The sequence below is a fragment of the Leptodactylus fuscus genome, chromosome 4 (genome assembly GCF_031893055.1).
Source record: "Leptodactylus fuscus isolate aLepFus1 chromosome 4, aLepFus1.hap2, whole genome shotgun sequence".
NCBI lineage: Eukaryota > Metazoa > Chordata > Amphibia > Anura > Leptodactylidae > Leptodactylus > Leptodactylus fuscus.
In genome coordinates, this window is record NC_134268.1 from 40,919,344 (window position 1) to 40,924,343 (window position 5,000).

A 5,000-nucleotide genomic window follows, 5' to 3' on the forward strand; every position below is an offset into this window, starting at 1 on the left:
CAGTGTAAAAAGTGAATGTAAAAATGGCATAGAGGAGAGTGACCCCCTGCTGGTGGAAGTGAGGAAAAGCAAAAGCCTACAGCACCTGGTATTCCCAGGCGGTCTCCCATCAAAGTACTAACCAGGCCCGACCCTGCTTAACTTACGAGATCAGACGAGATCGGGCGTGTTCAGGGTGGTGTGGCCGTAGGCACAGACAGGCCTCTCACTTACTCCTCTTCTACTTTGCAGCCTGGCTGCTGGCAGCTCTTTGCACTACTCCACGCTAGGCCTTTTTCTTCACTTTTTGCCTTCTCTTAAGGGAACTTCATATTCCAGCAGGAGCAGTGCAAGGGCTGGGGGCGGCCCTTATACCCACAGGTGTGGTTCAGCAACCAGTCACAGGCCGCAGCCGCCCTCTTTCAAAAGGGCTGGGCGCAGGGTCTACGCAGGGCTAAGAAACCACCCCGGGGGTGAAAGAAAGAGCAAGCTGGGCCGGAGCCCGTTGTCCAGGAGTCGGCTAAGGAAGAAGGTGAGATGGTTGCCCGTGCCAGGAAGCGAAGCTACTTTTCAGTCGGCTTCTCTTTTCCTAGGGCGCGTTGCCTGCAAAGATGTTCAGCCTGTGTTGCCCTGTAAATTGGTCTGCAGGTTACTAGCTATGGCCTCCAGCCGGGCGGGAGGCCCAGATGCTATGGAAATTAAGCCTGCTATTATTAAAAGTAAAAAGCCACAACGCTGGTGGCCACCACGCCCGCTGCGGCTGCAGCTGCAGCTGCTAAGAGTGATAGCGGTACGAATGAGAATACTAGGATTTTGCAAGGACTAAAGAGTGCAAGAGAGAAAGCGAATGTAAAAGAAGCAAGTGTGCAGTGTAAAAAGTGAATGTAAAAATGGCATAGAGGAGAGTGACCCCCTGCTGGTGGAAGTGAGGCAAAGCAAAAGCTTACAGCACCTGGTATTCCCAGGCGGTCTCCCATCCAAGTACTAACCAGGCCCGACCCTGCTTAGCTTCCAAGACCAGTCGAGATCAGGCGTGTTCAGGGTGGTGTGGCCGTAGGCAGAGACAGGCCTCTCACTTACTCCTCTTCTACTTTGCAGCCTGGCTGCCGGCAGCTTTTTGCACTACTCCACGCTAGGCCTTTTTCTTCACTTTTTGCCTTCTCTTAAGGGAACTTCATATTCCAGCAGGAGCAGTGCAAGGGCTGGGGGCGGCCCTTATACCCACAGGTGTGGTTCAGCAACCAGTCACAGGCCGCAGCCGCCCTCTTTCAAAAGGGCTGGGCGCAGGGTCTACGCAGGGCTAAGAAACCATCCCGGGGGTGAAAGAAAGAGCAAGCTGGGCCGGAGCCCGTTGTCCAGGAGTCGGCTAAGGAAGAAGGTGAGATGGTTGCCCGTGCCTGGAAGCTAAGCTGCTTTTCAGTCGGCTTCTCTTTTCCTAGGGCGCGTTGCCTGCAAAGATGTTCAGCCTGTGTTGCCCTGTAAATTGGTCTGCAGGTTACTAGCTATGGCCTCCAGCCCGGCGGGAGGCCCAGATGCTATGGAAATGAAGCCTGCTATTATTAAAAGTAAAAAGCCACAAAGCTGGTGGCCACCACGCCCGCTGCGGCCGCGGCTTCAGCTGCTAAGAGTGAAAGCGATACAAATGAGAATACTAGGATTTTGCAAGGACTAAAGAGTGCAAGAGAGAAAGCGAATGTAAAAGAAGCAAGTGTGCAGTGTAAAAAGTGAATGTAAAAATGGCATAGAGGAGAGTGACCCCCTGCTGGTGGAAGTGAGGAAAAGCAAAAGCCTACAGCACCTGGTATTCCCAGGCGGTCTCCCATCCAAGTACTAACCAGGCCCGACCCTGCTTAGCTTCCGAGATCAGACAAGATCGGGCGTGTTCAGGGTGGTGTGGCCGTAGGCAGAGATAAGCTTCTCACTTACTCCTCTTCTACTTTCCAGCCTGGCTGCCGACAGCTCTTTGCACTACTCCACGATAAGCCTTTTTCTTCACTTTTTGCCTTCTCTTAAGAGAACTTCATATTCCAGCAGGAGCAGTGCAAGGGCTGGGGGCGGCCCTTATACCCACAGGTGTGGTTCAGCAACCAGTCACAGGCCGCAGCCGCCCTCTTTCAAAAGGGCTGGGCGCAGGGTCTGCGCAGGGCTAAGAAACCATCCCGGGGGTGAAAGAAAGAGCAAGCTGGGCCGGAGCCCGTTGTCCAGGAGTCGGCTAAGGAAGAAGGTGAGATGGTTGCCCGTGCCTGGAAGCGAAGCTGCTTTTCAGTCGGCTTCTCTTTTCCTAGGGCGCGTTGCCTGCAAAGATGTTCAGCCTGTGTTGCCCTGTAAATTGGTCTGCAGGTTACTAGCTATGGCCTCCAGCCCGGCGAGAGGCCCAGATGCTATGGAAATGAAGCCTGCTATTATTAAAAGTAAAAAGCCACAACGCTGGTGGCCACCACGCCTGCTGCGGCTGCAGCTGCTAAGAGTGATAGAGGTACGAATGAGAATACTAGGATTTTGCAAGGACTAAAGAGTGCAAGAGAGAAAGCGAATGTAAAAGAAGCAAGTGTGCAGTGTAAAAAGTGAATGTAAAAATGGCATAGAGGAGAGTGACCCCCTGCTGGTGGAAGTGAGGAAAAGCAAAAGCCTACAGCACCTGGTATTCCCAGGCGGTCTCCCATCCAAGTACTAACCAGGCCCGACCCTGCTTAGCTTCCGAGATCAGACGACATCGGGTATGTTCAGGGTGGTGTGGCCGTAGGCAGAGACAGGCCTCTCACTTACTCCTCTTCTACTTTGCAGCCTGGCTGCCGGCAGCTCTTTGCACTACTCCACGCTAAGCCTTTTTCTTCACTTTTTGCCTTTTCTTAAGGGAACTTCATATTCCAGCAGGAGCAGTGCAAGGGCTGGGGGCGGCCCTTATACCCACAGGTGTGGTTCAGCAACCAGTCACAGGCCGCAGCCGCCCTCTTTCAAAAGGGCTGGGCGCAGGGTCTGCGCAGGGCTAAGAAACCATCCCGGGGGTGAAAGAAAGAGCAAGCTGGGCCGGAGCCCGTTGTCCAGGAGTCGGCTAAGGAAGAAGGTGAGATGGTTGCCCGTGCCTGGAAGCGAAGCTGCTTTTCAGTCGGCTTCTCTTTTCTTAGGGCGCGTTGCCTGCAAAGATGTTCAGCCTGTGTTGCCCTGTAAATTGGTCTGCAGGTTACTAGCTATGGCCTCCAGCCCGGCGGGAGGCCCAGATGCTATGGAAATGAAGCCTGCTATTATTAAAAGTAAAAAGCCACAACGCTGGTGGCCACCATGCCCGCTGCGGCTGCAGCTGCTAAGAGTGATAGCGGTATGAATGAGAATACTAGGATTTTGCAAGGACTAAAGAGTGCAAGAGAGAAAGCGAATGTAAAAGAAGCAAGTGTGCAGTGTAAAAAGTGAATGTAAAAATGGCATAGAGGAGAGTGACCCCCTGCTGGTGGAAGTGAGGAAAAGCAAAAGCCTACAGCACCTGGTATTCCCAGGTGGTCTCCCATCCAAGTACTAACCAGGCCCAGCCCTGCTTAGCTTCCGAGATCAGACGAGATCAGGCGTGTTCAGGGTGGTGTGGCCGTAGGCAGAGACAGGCCTCTCACTTACTCCTCTTCTATTTTGCAGCCTGGCTGCCGGCAGCTCTTTGCACTACTCCACGCTAGGCCTTTTTCTTCACTTTTTGCCTTCTCTTAAGGGAACTTCATATTCCAGCAGGAGCAGTGCAAGGGCTGGGGGCGGTCCTTATACCCACAGGTGTGGTTCAGCAACCAGTCACAGGCCGCAGCCGCCCTCTTTCAAAAGGGCTGGGCGCAGGGTCTGCGCAGGGCTAAGAAACCATCCCGGGGGTGAAAGAAAGAGCAAGCTGGGCCGGAGCCCGTTGTCCAGGAGTCGGCTAAGGAAGAAGGTGAGATGGTTGCCCGTGCCTGGAAGCGAAGCTGCTTTTCAGTCGGCTTCTCTTTTCCTTGGGCGCGTTGCCCTCAAAGATGTTCAGCCTGTGTTGCCCTGTAAATTGGTCTGCAGGTTACTAGCTATGGCCTCCAGCCCGGCATGAGGCCCAGATGCTATGGAAATGAAGCCTGCTATTATTAAAAGTAAAAAGCCACAACGCTGGTGGCCACCACGCCCGCTGCGGCTGCAGCTGCTAAGAGTGATAGCGGTACGAATGAGAATACTAGGATTTTGCAAGGACTAAAGAGTGCAAGAGAGAAAGCGAATGTAAAAGAAGCAAGTGTGCAATGTAAAAAGTGAATGTAAAAATGGCATAGAGGAGAGTGACCCCCTGCTGGTGGAAGTGAGGAAAAGCAAAAGCCTACAGCACCTGGTATTCCCAGGCGGTCTCCCATCCAAGTACTAACCAGGCCCAACCCTGCTTAGCTTCCGAGATCAGACGAGATCGGGCGTGTTCAGGGTGGTGTGGCCGTAGGCAGAGACAGGCCTCTCACTTACTCCTCTTCTACTTTGCAGCCTGGCTGCCGGCAGCTCTTTGCACTACTCCACGCTAGGCCTTTTTCTTCACTTTTTGCCTTGTCTTAAGGGAACTTCATATTCCAGCAGGAGCAGTGCAAGGGCTGGGGGCGGCCCTTATACCCACAGGTGTGGTTCAGCAACCAGTCACAGGCCGCAGCCGCCCTCTTTCAAAAGGGCTGGGCGCAGGGTCTGCGCAGGGCTAAGAAACCATCCCGGGGGTGAAAGAAAGAGCAAGCTGGGCCGGAGCCCGTTGTCCAGGAGTCGGCTAAGGAAGAAGGTGAGATGGTTGCCCGTGCCTGGAAGCGAAGCTGCTTTTCAGTCGGCTTCTCTTTTCCTTGGGCGCGTTGCCCTCAAAGATGTTCAGCCTGTGTTGCCCTGTAAATTGGTCTGCAGGTTACTAGCTATGGCCTCCAGCCCGGCGGGAGGCCCAGATGCTATGGAAATGAAGCCTGCTATTATTAAAAGTAAAAAGCCACAACGCTGGTGGCCACCACGCCCGCTGCGGCTGCAGCTGCTAAGAGTGATAGCGGTACGAATGAGAATACTAGGATTTT

The 5,000-nt window shown here is 53.7% G+C and overlaps 6 non-coding genes across 6 annotated transcripts; all 6 read right to left on the minus strand.

The window, feature by feature from the left end:
- Positions 1–73: 73 nt before the first annotated feature.
- LOC142201855 (5S ribosomal RNA) lies at positions 74–192 on the minus strand. The gene has a single exon (XR_012715742.1). It is a non-coding gene; the product is annotated as a 5S ribosomal RNA (ribosomal RNA).
- Positions 193–919: 727 nt separating this feature from the next.
- On the minus strand, positions 920–1,038 carry LOC142202188 (5S ribosomal RNA). The gene has a single exon (XR_012716060.1). It is a non-coding gene; the product is annotated as a 5S ribosomal RNA (ribosomal RNA).
- Positions 1,039–1,765: 727 nt separating this feature from the next.
- Positions 1,766–1,884, minus strand: LOC142201829 (5S ribosomal RNA). The gene has a single exon (XR_012715718.1). It is a non-coding gene; the product is annotated as a 5S ribosomal RNA (ribosomal RNA).
- A 721-nt stretch (positions 1,885–2,605) lies between these two features.
- LOC142202015 (5S ribosomal RNA) lies at positions 2,606–2,724 on the minus strand. Its single transcript, XR_012715894.1, has one exon. It is a non-coding gene; the product is annotated as a 5S ribosomal RNA (ribosomal RNA).
- A 721-nt stretch (positions 2,725–3,445) lies between these two features.
- Positions 3,446–3,564, minus strand: LOC142201714 (5S ribosomal RNA). The gene has a single exon (XR_012715619.1). It is a non-coding gene; the product is annotated as a 5S ribosomal RNA (ribosomal RNA).
- A 721-nt stretch (positions 3,565–4,285) lies between these two features.
- On the minus strand, positions 4,286–4,404 carry LOC142201805 (5S ribosomal RNA). Its single transcript, XR_012715694.1, has one exon. It is a non-coding gene; the product is annotated as a 5S ribosomal RNA (ribosomal RNA).
- Positions 4,405–5,000: the final 596 nt, after the last annotated feature.